The 13,542-nt window shown below is 31.1% G+C and overlaps 1 protein-coding gene across 3 annotated transcripts in view; it reads right to left on the bottom strand.

The window, feature by feature from the left end:
• Positions 1 to 8,684, bottom strand: part of coq8aa (coenzyme Q8A, genome duplicate a) — a 59,711-nt gene extending 51,027 nt beyond the window's left edge. For 2 of the 3 annotated variants that reach the window (XR_015517568.1, XM_087296611.1), the window contains exon 1: positions 8,571 to 8,664. The gene's annotated coding sequence lies outside the window, so the exon portion shown is untranslated. 3 annotated transcript variants of the gene reach the window in all.
• Between the last annotated feature and the right edge of the window lie 4,858 nt (positions 8,685 to 13,542).

Genomic DNA, 13,542 nt, shown 5'->3' with positions numbered 1-13,542 from the left:
AAAATATGACCCTATTTCATGTATAATATGGGCACTTTAAATTTCACAATGTATTATTATTATTGTTATATATAATAATATTTCACTATGTCTGAACAAATGTAACCTTGGTCAGTATAGGATTAAATAATAATAATAATAATAATAAATAAAATAACATACCAACTTTAAACTTTTAATCTAGTGTATATTTTTATAGGGCCAATGCCTTTATGTTGCTAATAGTGACTTGTGAGTAAATGTAAACTTGTGAGTAAACTTGTGAGTAAATCTCTTTAAAGGGATACCCAAAAATGAAAATTCACCCAAAAATGAAAATTCTTAAAGAGTCCCTATTATGCATTAAAAAGGGTCACTTTTTGTCACTTATTTAAGTCTAAAGAGAAATGGACTATTGTTTGGTTATTATTATTATGAGCTGTATTATTTATTTACTGAGCAGCAATAAATAACACTTTAAAATAAGGAGTTTGTGATTTTTCTAAACTAGTAGTGTTTTAAAATCAATGAATGCATAATAATCGGGAGAACCATGAAACCGAGATTATTCTTCACTATAATCCTACAACCAAAATCTATAATTATTGCATTCATAATTATAAATGTTGGAAACATTTATAAATAAACATTTATAGTATGGTAAACTATAAAAGTCAATAGTTAAAGGTTTCCAACCTACTTCAGTTAAAAAAACTAAACAAAAACAAAATAACTCAAGTTGATTTGGAAGTCACGTGCAAGTAATTGCTAACAGAATTTTCATTTTTGGGTGATCGATCCCTTTAAACCCTCAACAACACCAACCGGAGTGTCATTGGGCATAAACAAAACAGCTGTTATCCCAATTCTTGGCAGCCCTATGAAAGGTTAAACGTTTTTATGATGACACAAGTGTTGAAGCCTAAAGCCAATGACTAACTGTGTTAGAAGGTGGCTGCAGACACAGAGTCAATCACAAGCATATGAAGAGCTATAAACGTGCGATTCGGCACAAACACTACTCAAAAAACTTGGTTATTTTACATTCTGCCAGACTGCCTCTATAAAAACGCTCTTTACTCACACAGCAAGGTGGAAAATGCAAGCGTTTGGACCAGTAAACTCTTAAGGCTCCAGAGCACAGACAAAAAAGCTTAAGCGAGGGGAGGGGTTGGATGAGAGCTTGACTATCCTGTAAATAAAAGGGCTTTAAACTTGGCCTCTTTCCTGAGGCAAAGGTTTGCCTACAAGAAAAAAAGACCTTGAGCCACGCCTAAGGATATAAAGACAACACGTGTGAAAACAGGTCAAAATTCCATGTTTCCTTACATTGCAGTCGCAAATTTTATTCTAAACAGGATCATCACTCAATAGCCAATAGGAGAATACAAAAACGAGTATTTTATGCCCAAGACAGTCTGGGAATCTTCAAAGTGTGTGTTTTAGGATTACAATCCACACAAGTCTCTTGCAGTGCAACGTCTTTAGTCTAACATATTTATATTGATTAGCATTGGCAATCTAGTGACATTCATACAAAACACGGGTCGTCATTTAATTGATGATTCTATAGGTTTGCAATCCATGGATGCCTACAAAGACTTGCAGTGCTGTATCTTAGTCTTTAGTCTGTTTATCTTAATTAGCATTAGCAATTTAGCGATATTCACAAAAACTATGCGTCGGATTGTCATTTAATTACAACTACGCTCGGTGGTTTTGGCCGTGGGTGTAAATAAATCACTGCTAACATGCTTCCAAAACTTAAATGTCTGGTATCTCGTTTTTCATACCCTAATAAGGGAACCAGGTGTGGTCTGGCAACAGACCAGCATTCTGACAGGAGAAGGTACTGTTACACCTGAGAGAGATCACACATGTCTGGACAGATCTGCATATTTGCAACTGAGATATTTAACAGGTCAAACTGACAATGCTTATAATTGCACATGCAAATCCTCTGTTGGTTAACAGAGAAACGTTTTGCTTAAGCTTAGGAGAGCCAGAGTGGCACAATTGCAACAACTTTGACAAATTAATACACTTATTCCCACTTAATATTGGTTCCACTTTAAATGCATTCATACAACATTTATTGTTATGCATTTAATTGATTAATAATGCTATACATGTACTGTATATTAGGGCTGCACGATATTGGAAAAATCTGACGAAGCAATATTTTGTTTTGCAATAATATCTATATAACAATCTGAATAAAATCTCACCAGATCATTTGAATAGCTCTATTTGGAAAGATTTCATTAATTTACATTGACTATGTCAGTGGTTCTCAACTGGTTTGGCCATGGGACCCGAATTTTTACATGGTCATCAAGCCGCGACCCAAATTTTTAGGAACTGTAATATAATTTTTTGTATTTGTATTTATTTGTTAACATGCAGATGTAGTGACAGATAAATGATAAGAAAATCACCAAGACTTACAAATAAACATTACTTTATCTCTGTTATTTAACAAAATGTATCAAATTATAGTAATATTAAAAACGTCAAATACAGTGGTTAGGGTATAAGGAAAAGTTCAGTTACCATTAACTAAACTACACAGTTAATAAAAGATTAACACTGATCCAGTTGAACAGAACAAACCAGCAAATTAAAGTAAAGGGATTAAAATAATCATAACCATTTTTATAATAATCACCAGTTATTTGCTTTTCTGCTATTGTGTGGGGTTTCTCGGCCTTTGCTACACGTGAGCACAGCGGAGTGCCTGTACTTGTTTTGAACATGAAGATGTTAGGCACTTTTGTGATGCCCTCAGCTTTTGGAGTAGACTTAAAAATAATTCACAGATTTGTCCTTGCAACAGGGATGTTTGGTTTCTAAGTGTCGTTTTAATTTAGAATGTTTAATGCTCTCTTGTGAGAGCACCTTACTACATACGACACGCTGAGGTTTTAAGCCTTTTCTTGTCATCAATATATTTAAATCCACACTTTACATATTCGGGGTCAAACTTGTGCTTTGACATATTTGTTGCTATAATTAAATGAAATTTCACATGTCAAACGGTACGGTTGTTGTGCGCGCATTTCAAAATAAAAGTCCGATAACAGCAAAATAAGTAAAAAATGATTTTTGACCACACACTCCGCGACCCACTGAAAATGTCACCACTCACCAATTGAGAAAAACTAGACTAGGGTGATCAAGTATTTTCCTATGCAGTGCATCTGCATAAATTAAAATTATAATAAATTACAAGCAAAAATAAATAAATAAACAGTGCTACGGTTTTTTGAAGAGTGAGTTTGAAGTACAGACAATTAATCAAATGTAAAATAACATGGTCATCATTGTATAAATAATAATATCTTTTTTTAATCTTTAGTAAATAATCTAATCCTGCTTTGTGACTATTTCAGATACACACATTGCGATATGGATGCTCAAACAATGCATTGTTCAGCACTAATATATTATTATTGAATAGCCGTTTTCTGGATTATATTGCAAAATGTAAAGTATGATCAGATGTCATTGTAATATATTAATTTACTGAACAGTAATAATTTCTTTATTGGGGAAAAAAAGAAAATTGCATTCATTTTTGTGTAAACTATGATGGTTTTTTAGGATTCTTCGAAGAAACAAAAAGAACAGCATTTACTTGAAATTATATTTTTTCCTCACATTTGAAAGGATTTTAACTTTCAATTAGTATAATGCTTCCTATCTGAAAATAAAGTAATAATTAATTAAAATGAAGATACGTATCCACAATTTTAAACATCAGAGTAGTACAAAATTATTTTTAGAAAAATAGAACTGCTGTCTTGTCTTGTCTTGTAGCATTCTAGAATGACTTGATCTATCAGGGCTGCACAACATATCATTTCAGCATCGACATCACAATATCCACAATAATCGCATCCACAATAATCACAATCGCAAGATGTGGACTGCTGAGTCGGGATTATGATTAACTAAAAATCAAAGCTCAGTACACATGATTTGTTGAATCATTTTAATTTTAACCTTAATCTATTAATGTAATTTTTTTTACTTATAGATGTGTTTTATAAGGTCCATGACTGTAAGATTTAAAGCAAATTTAAATCATTTGGGAACAAGAAATCAAAGTTTGCCGCTTTACCAAAGATTAATTTTGCTTAATTATCAAATGAAAACTATAGTGTTACTTTAGATTTGATAACTGAATTTCTTTACCTCAACATTGTAATATTCTATCTGTAGGGAATGACTTCAACCGTAAAAATCCAGCACTGCAATACTCAAAATATAAATACACACAATCAAGATTTATAACCACGTGTTTGCACAACAATGTCTGATTACCATCAATGCTAAGGCTAATCAAACACATTAAACATTAATTACATCGCTGATCCCCCAAATCAACGAAAATGCATTAATATGACATCAATGACTATGCAAGAAAAAGTCAGACAATAATAAGAGCCATTGTCTTATCTTTCAATCGTTGACACCCTGTCATTTCCTTTAAAGACAAAACAACGGCTACTCCTCCCCAAAACAGACACTGAAGGTGTCAAGACTGATAACCAAAAAACAAACAACAAGCATCAGCCATTTTAAGCCACTTTCTCCTACGGTGCTGTGCTAGGCAAGGCAGCTGTTATAATATATAGGAGTGAGACATGAGTGATGACAGGCTTTAAAATATGCGTCGAGATACAGGCCCTGTGGCAGGAAATCACAGAGAAGCCACGTGAGCTTATGCGAACCCAAACATATGAAAATCACAGCCAATCAAACGGCGAGTTCGAGAAACACCCCTTTTTTTTTTTTTTTGGTTTGTATATGAGGTCAGGTTGTAAGTTACTGAATCCAAAACTGTGGCACATGGTTCCTGGTTAATAATATGCTAATAGAATTGTCGACAAAGGCATGGCTGATAGTGATAGAGAAATTTAAAGAAGCCTTATTATCCGTAAAATAGACCAAAATAAAAATACAATAATGCATTATGATATGCAGACCTAATTTAAAAGATTTTACAGACACAAAATATTTAATGAAAGTGTCTTTTAATGTATTCAAGTTTTAATAACTAATAACTTTGGAGAAAATAAAATGGTAAATAACATTTACACACTATTCCATTACAATCAAGTGTAAAAATTATACACGTAATATCACTCATATATACTTTTAAATGAAGATGATTATAATTATATTATAAATCATTATATATTAGATATTTAAAATGTTTTTGTTTAACCGATTGACATTGTATAATTTTTTTTTCATAAATACGCTTAAAAATAGGCTTGCCACAATTATGTATACATCGACTTATCGTACAACATGCGTCATGTCTTCAATTTTTTTTGATGATGCAATAAATATGGTCCATACATAAAAAACTATTTTAGCCACATTTTAGCTGATTGCACAGTCACTATTGGAGGTGTTAGTGTCAGTATGGTATAAAAAAATAAACAACAGTATTTAATATATTTTACTATAGCATATTTTCATGTGCACAGTACACCAAATGACTGAAAATGGATCAGTAACTTTTTTTCTAGTTCTTTTTTCCTTAACATTATTGTTGACATTGTTTAGGATATACGTTTTCACAATCTGATTCCAATACGTAATTATTAAAATGACTATAATTAAAGGACATATTCTTAAGAATAAAATATTGTGTTTTTTGGAAGAGCGTACTTGCATTGTGATTCTATTAAAGTGTCAAAATGTTCTTGTAATGACAATAATATTGGTTTATTATGATTAATTTTGTTGCTATATATCGTACCACAAAAAAAAACAGATATCACGACAGGACTACTTGAAAATATTTCTTAAAGTTACATAAACTACTGTTACACAGAATGGCATTTTAGAAAGTCTATCATTCAAATCATGCAAATCAAACAAATAGAAATTTCAAAAATATACCAAAACAATCACAGCTGAATTAGACAGTGTTTTAATGACTGAAACCCCCATTTTCATCTATGACCCATATTTAAAAATGACTTCATATTCATTAAAAAAACAAATATTACACTTGAAATCACAGGAAGTTTTTAATTGAGATAAAGCTGTTTTTCTATTCACACATTGACTTTCTTCTTGATAATATCATTTCAGAAAAGCATTCTTTGCATACTCTGAAAAAGAAATCATATTAGGAGCTGAATCAACAATGAAATACTGCTGATGTTGTTTTGAAGTCATAATTACTTGTAATTTCAGGCCAAATATTCAAAGTAGCGTGGTAAACAATATAGGGACTGTTAAAATGAATGAATGTGCAAATATAAAAGCAACTTTTAATAAGTTTATTTAATGATTTAACTGGCATCGGTCTAGCATTAGTTGCTTATGCTGTGAAGCAATAACACAAAATCAAAACAAACCACATTAGTAGTGCCCTTTAGTCGGGTCATCTTAGCTAAACTCTAGGCTGGTGATGATATTTAGCATACAAGCAGCTCTACCAAAAAAAGATTATAAACAAAGATTTAGCTTGAGGCTTATAGGCATAGCGAAGAGGTGATCTTCACAACAGCTGCCTTTATTTTTATTCACTTAACACATTAACACATCTCTGCTCTGTGTAACTGCACTGAATGGCTTGCAAAATCAAGCAATTTAGGAAAGTACTCTCATCTTACAAAATAAATAAATTAGAAAAATATATCCTAAAAATTAGACAAAACTATTTAACAAAAGAAACATGAGTCATACTTTCCACTTTTATACATGCAACTTACAGACGTCGACATAATTGAGAACACCACATTTTGAAAACAAATATTTGTATCCATTTCTCAGTGAATATAGGCAATGTTTTAAGTGCATTTAAACAAAACAGATTTATTAAACAGATAAATTTATTCAAATAATAGTCACCACATCACTTGCATTGATCCAAACAAAAACATAAGATATTTCTAGAACTGTGGGCTAGAACCAGCATCACTGGCTCATATGTTTTTGAGCTGCCCAAAATTATTATCATACTGGAAAAATATTTTTCTAACAGTCTCAAAAAAAGTCAAAAGCCGATAGATCCAGATCCCATAGCAGTTCTAGGCTTTACTCATTTCGAGATGGCTAAAAACAGTACAGAGCATAAAATAGTTTTATTTGTCTGTCTACTAGCACAAAGGTTAATATTAAACTGGAAACAGAAAGCTGCTCCTACATATAAACATCTAATGAGGGATGTAACGAAACATTTGGAACTAGAGAAAATCAGATTCTCCCTTAAAAAAAAAGAAAAAAAGAAAAATTATATCAAAAATAAAAAACACATTCTGCAAGAAATAGTTAAACTGAAGAGAATTAGACTAATTTAGATTAAAACAGAAGATTATTATTATTTTATTAATTTTATTATTTGTTTCCTTTTTGCATTTTATGTTTTATTGTAATACATGTTTTATTGTCAATTGTGGTATGAATGTTTGTTGGACCAAAGTTGTAAGTTGTTGTTTAAATGTCAATAACAATAAAAAACAATAAAGAAAGTTTCAAATAAAATAATAATAATAATAATAATAACAACAATATTTTAGTCACCATACATATTCAATTGAAAGAAATTGAAAGATAATACAAATAAATTCAAGCAAAATACTGCAAAAAAAATAACAACCTACAAAATGTCAACTAAACTTTGCTTCTTTGGATTTTTCCTCTTTTTTTTAAATTTGTATTTAGTATTTTTCTATAATTTACACATTTGGGTGTACTTGTTTTTGAACCATTATTGTAGGTTATTTTGTTAGATCGGCTCCAGCACTGACTAATCTAATCTATATGCACAAATATAATATTGTAAAGATTCCTATTCAAAATATGAATTTATAAGATAGATCTGTGAGTGGTGTACTTATATATGCTGAGCACTGTATGTTGCATACATAAATAACCTATGTTTATTAGGGAAAATGTTCTAGTAAAGCAATTTTATTATTATTATATAATTTATTTAAAAACAACTAATTAGTTTAAAAAAAATCAACTTTATACATTAAAGCTTGTAAATCAAATGGAAAAACTCCAAGACAAAACACTAATGATTATTTCTTTATGTGTGTTTTCTAAACAAACAGAATGCCTGCCATATCTCTCCTTGAGTGTGCCAAGGTGCCAACTCTTATTGTTTTGCAAGACCTCTGGCACAAACCTGCTATCCTTGAGCATGTAAAGAAGGGGAAATGCGTAGTGTAATCAGGCCTTGACTTTCGGGTATCAATGACTGTAAAAACAAATATTACTGCACACAGTGTTATTTGGTTATAGGAACTTCAAAATGGCACAACATAATGTTTTCCTGACCACGTGAACAGAATGAAAACACATGCACAGTGCACGAGTGACACCGCCAATTTAAATACACATAAATATCATACGCATTAATCTCATGCAGACTAAAATGTGGTATCATTATTAAACATACGACACGTGAGTTTCGCGCGCATGTTAGCAAGCGACCCAAAACGCGCTTCCTAAAACCAATCCGCGTTCTTTACATTAGGTTCTAGATGATCCCTTAATTAATACACTAATATCCATATATTCTTCATAAAAAAACAGGGTTTATTGTTGGTACTTACCCCCAGAGCTGGCAAATATGTAGCTGTGTTCAGCGTCCAGCTCTCTGTAAACGCTGGATCTGCGTCCATGAGGTAAGAGCTGTTTACCCTTCTCAAGTGTGATTGTCAGAGCTCTTTGGGTCCTCCTCATGTCGGCTGCTATTGGCTACTCGGTGGAAGCAACGCTAAGAGTGGGCGGTGCTTAGAAACTTTATCTGCAATCCTATTGGTTGTTTTACATTTCACTCAAAGCAGGGTCTGACTGAAAAGAAACTTGACCTAATATATGCTGACCAAGGACAAACATCTTTTATAGAAAATACTCCTTTCGAAGGAGAGTTTGAACCGTAAAAATACACGACGCCAAATTAGTGTGAGATTGGCATCAGTAGCAATCTTTTAGGAACAAAAATCATTAATTTAATTTGCACATCTAATGCAGACGATGTGTTTCTGCTTTGGTTATTAATGAGCTGTTGCATAACAAGCACCAAATTAAATTATTCCTACTGAGGTTTTAACTAATTATAATGTTCAAATTGCGCTTGTTTTGATTTCAGAATAACATCTCGCAATACTTGATCACTTACTGCCACCTAGTGGTTTAAAACGCGAAGCGCTGGAAGATTCTTTTACTGTTGTGGTTGTCAACAGGGGGTGGCCTTTTTAGTGAGTATTTATAAAGAAAACAAAAACTACTCGCATTATCAAAGAAGCAATAATAAATACAAATAAATACAAATAAAATGGAAAGCAAAGATTAGATTAGATTTAGAAAATAAAATATACATTACTAATATTATTAGTGCGGCTCGAGGACGTTTCCCGATCCTTTTTTTATTGATTAAACAGGAATTATCCATAAAACAGTATTCAAGGGAATTCATTCATTCATTTTCTTTTTTGTTTAGTCCCTTTATTAATCAGGGGTCACCACAGCAGAATGGACAGAGTTTTACACAGAGGATGCCCTTATAGCTGCATCACATCACATCACACATCACTGGGAATTAACAACAAAAATTAATCATGGACATTAAGTATTTTTTCAGCAGTTGGGATGTCTTAAAAGCTTTGGTATTACTCTGTATAGAAGTCTGTGAATCATAAAAAAAATGTAGATTAATGGAAAATAGTTTACAATTTGGTAAAGTAAGCATACATTTTGTTTTGTGGGTATGGTACTTTCCAAATAAAATTTTTGTTATTTTGTCAATTTCCAATAATCCAGAGTTGCAAACCATAAATAAAACCATTGTATTAGTTATACATGGTTATATATTTTTGTGGTTTTAATAAGGTGAATAGTTTTGGGAGATACAATGAACACATTTTTTGTATTCATTCAAAGTAATTTCTAAATCAAATGTGTTAATCAATTCACTGTAACTATATACATTTCCTACTGAATAAGTCTGTAACAAAAATGAATTCTTTTTAAAACATAATCATTTCAGAATATGGACTTGTTTTTGAATAAAATATACTGATTGTTCCAAATAATACATGGCGGGAAAAGTTATGCTTATAAATCAGTTTCCATGGGTTCAAGGCTTATTTATGAAAACTGGACATCTTACAGAAATTTTAGAACACATAAAATCACAAGTTAGCATTTTTTAAAGATTAAAATTGGGGATAAAAAAAACCCTAAGGAATTATTGTTATAAAGAAAATTCTTGATCCAAATGATTTTAAAGACATAGTCAATAGAATAAACTCTAATGCATTTAACCCTCCTTCTGATATATTCCTAATCATTGTTTTACTCTTAACATACTCTGTTTTGCTTCTCCAAATGAACTTAAATTAAACTTTGTTATTTGTGGTACACATCTTAATAAAGGGACAGTGCAGGGTATACAAGTCAATACCTTCGGCTTTTGAGATCCTTTCCTGATGCCCTTCTCTCTCCCACTTCACTTAAATAAAGCTGAAAAATAAAGGCAAAAATGCCAAAAAAAAATCTTTAAAATGAGAAAATAAAAGAAAATATACATACATACTACTACTATTAATGATAATTTAAGATTATTTGTATAAGGTTTTTTACAATAGTAACTGTTTCAAAGCAGCTTTACAAAAGGCTTTAAGTTTACAAAAGTCACAATAAGTTAAAGCTAAAATCAATATAGGTTAGCTATTATATATACACAACCTGCAATTTTCTCTAGAATCTCTGGGATAGGCATCCCCAGGGGGAAATAGAGAACAAAGAAATTTATTTTATTAACAATAAAAGAATCTTTACATATATCTATAATTAAATACAGTAAGATTTTCAATTAGTCTTTTATTTATTAAAAAGATTTTGCTAATTGAACACTTTGATTGTTTATACTTTTTAGTGTTTAATTAAGTAAATGAAAAATGAATTAGTTCATTTATACCCATGAAAACATTTTCATTTCAAATACATTGTCTTGGAAAACATATAGATTGTCATGATTGTCAATGATGAGAGACTCCCTTTATCAAACACCTTCCAATTGTTACCATCAGGTGGTCGATATTGTGCTCTCAGATGCTTAAGAAATAGGAAACAATTATCACAATTCACATCAAGTTAGTTTTTCTTATCTTTTTTAACCACTGCTGAAGTTACTTTATTGACCAAAAAATCCACAGAGATATACATAATACACTACACATACATGCACTGGCAGAGGACTTGACCTATTCCACATATAATATAATATAATATAATATAATATAATATAATATAATATAATATAATATAATATAATATAATATAATATAATATAATATAATATAATATAATATAATATAATATAATATAATATAATATAATAATATGAATTGGTGCATTCCTTTGGTTTTACCACTAGGTGGAATGCATGCCCAATATACTGTAATTTTGTGACGTGGATTACCTTAGATATTATAGTGACTGTTAATATTAACACATTATACATCATATTAATACGTTATACATTTGTATCTATGAACAAAACTGTTTTAAAACCGCTCAGTTTTATCTTTAGTTCAGTCCACTCCACTGTTCTGTCGGGATTGAAGCTGGCTATGAGTTAAGGAAGCCGTGCTTTACTGAATGAATCTGGATATAACGATCTTAAACAAAACGTCATCATATCGGCATAGATTAAGCTTTATGTTGAAAAATAAATTGAATTTACAACTGTGTTTTATGTAACAAAATTATAATAAATTATACTGCATGTGAAGCTTTATAAACACAATTTCCTAACAATTATGCTTCTGCAAGAGATTTCAATGCATTTCAATGCAACCCATATAGAAATCTGAGATATGGAAATATATGCAAATTACACATATGACACACAAGTTCATATTTGGATTTCACATGTATAAAATATGTCAAAATATTGCAATAATTGTGAATATTTTTTCAACCACTGGAATTACAAAAAATGCAGAGTTATTTATTTTACATTTTGTTCTTATATATTTATATATTTACCCATATATTTATTATATATTAATTATATTTTTAGTTGGTTCATTATTAATTTATCTGTGTCTTGATTCATCTTTGCGTATTTATTGAAGGCCTCAGAAATAGGGAGGTGTGGGAGATGGGAGGGCTGGTGCATAGATGGAAGGTAGAAAAGTATAAGCTTGATTCTTGTTTTTGTTGCTATATAATTCATGTCATCTCTTTGTTGATAGGACTTCTATTTTCCATATACATTTATAAGTATATATATTATCTGGAAAAAATGCAATAAAAATATTGAAAATAAAAAATGCAGAGTTTCACAAAATAAATGCATGCTGTCCCAACACAAATCAATTAACTTAGCAAATTTAAATGAATTGAACATAAAACAAGTGCCAAAAACTTTAAGAATTGTGTTGTTTCAGCTCATTTTAAATATAAGTTGTTTGAACAAGCAGTCCAAATAATTTTATGAGTGTATATACAATTATAACGGATATATTTGAATATTTATTTGTAATTCCAATGGTTGAAAAAACTATATATGAACAGGGCCGTTTTTGCAATATGTTGACATATATATGTGTGAAATACTGATAGAAACCTGTATGTCATTTATGTAATTTGCATGGCCATATATCAGATTTCTTTATGGGAACTCTCAAACATATTATTGCACAACCTCTCGGGCTTAGTGGGTAGTTAATTTCTTCCGAACTCATTTGTAATTCATACTGTATATCTGAGCTCTGCGACTGCACGGACATGACTTTATAGCCTCTGCAGTTGATAGGGAAATGCTGCTGGAAATGAACTGTGCTGGCTTGAGGGCTCCTGTTATATCCTGAACCTTCGAAAGATCTCAGAGCCAAAATCCATTCTTTGAAGAAGGGAATCTTATTGTTGAACATTGGTCATGCAGTGGTCACGATCATAGAGGATGGAAAATTAATTTTCATACCACCTATCAGCGAGTCTGTCTCATTCAAATCAGAGTGGCCACTGAAGCATTATATTTTCCATCCACTTTACTCGTGCATATGACACACTTTCCTTTGTTCGGTGGGGCTGGTCATCTGTGCATCACAGGGAGAGAAAGAAAGAAAATCAGGATGATGTTATCATATTATACTGTACTCTGACCGGGAGCTGTATTAGGAATTGATGTGGTACAGTAGGGGTATTTATTGTTAGCAGGTCAGTCTTGGTTGATGAACTGACTTTTCCTTTCTCGGCCTGTTTTTATGATCATACAGCAGAGAAGAAATTTACACTGAGCTACTAATATCCTTCTGCTTTAGTTGGTGAGTCATTCAAACTTCAAGTATGTATTTAAGAAAACGTTAAAGAAAAGCATCAGTTCATGATCTTCATTAATATCAGCATATGTAATATTTGTTACATTGATTATTTAGCATATTTATTATATATAATATTTTTATGAATAATATAATATATATATAGGATATATTAGACTTCAAAAGCCTAAGTCTCAATCATTTTAAAAATAGCTGTTTTTTCAAATGCTGTTTTTTTATTTGCAATGTTTAT

The sequence above is a fragment of the Danio rerio genome, chromosome 20, assembly GCF_052040795.2.
Source record: "Danio rerio strain M-AB ecotype USA chromosome 20, GRCz13ab, whole genome shotgun sequence".
NCBI lineage: Eukaryota > Metazoa > Chordata > Actinopteri > Cypriniformes > Danionidae > Danio > Danio rerio.
Note: the sequence above shows the minus strand (reverse complement) of the source record. Positions and strands in the feature narration are given on the sequence as shown.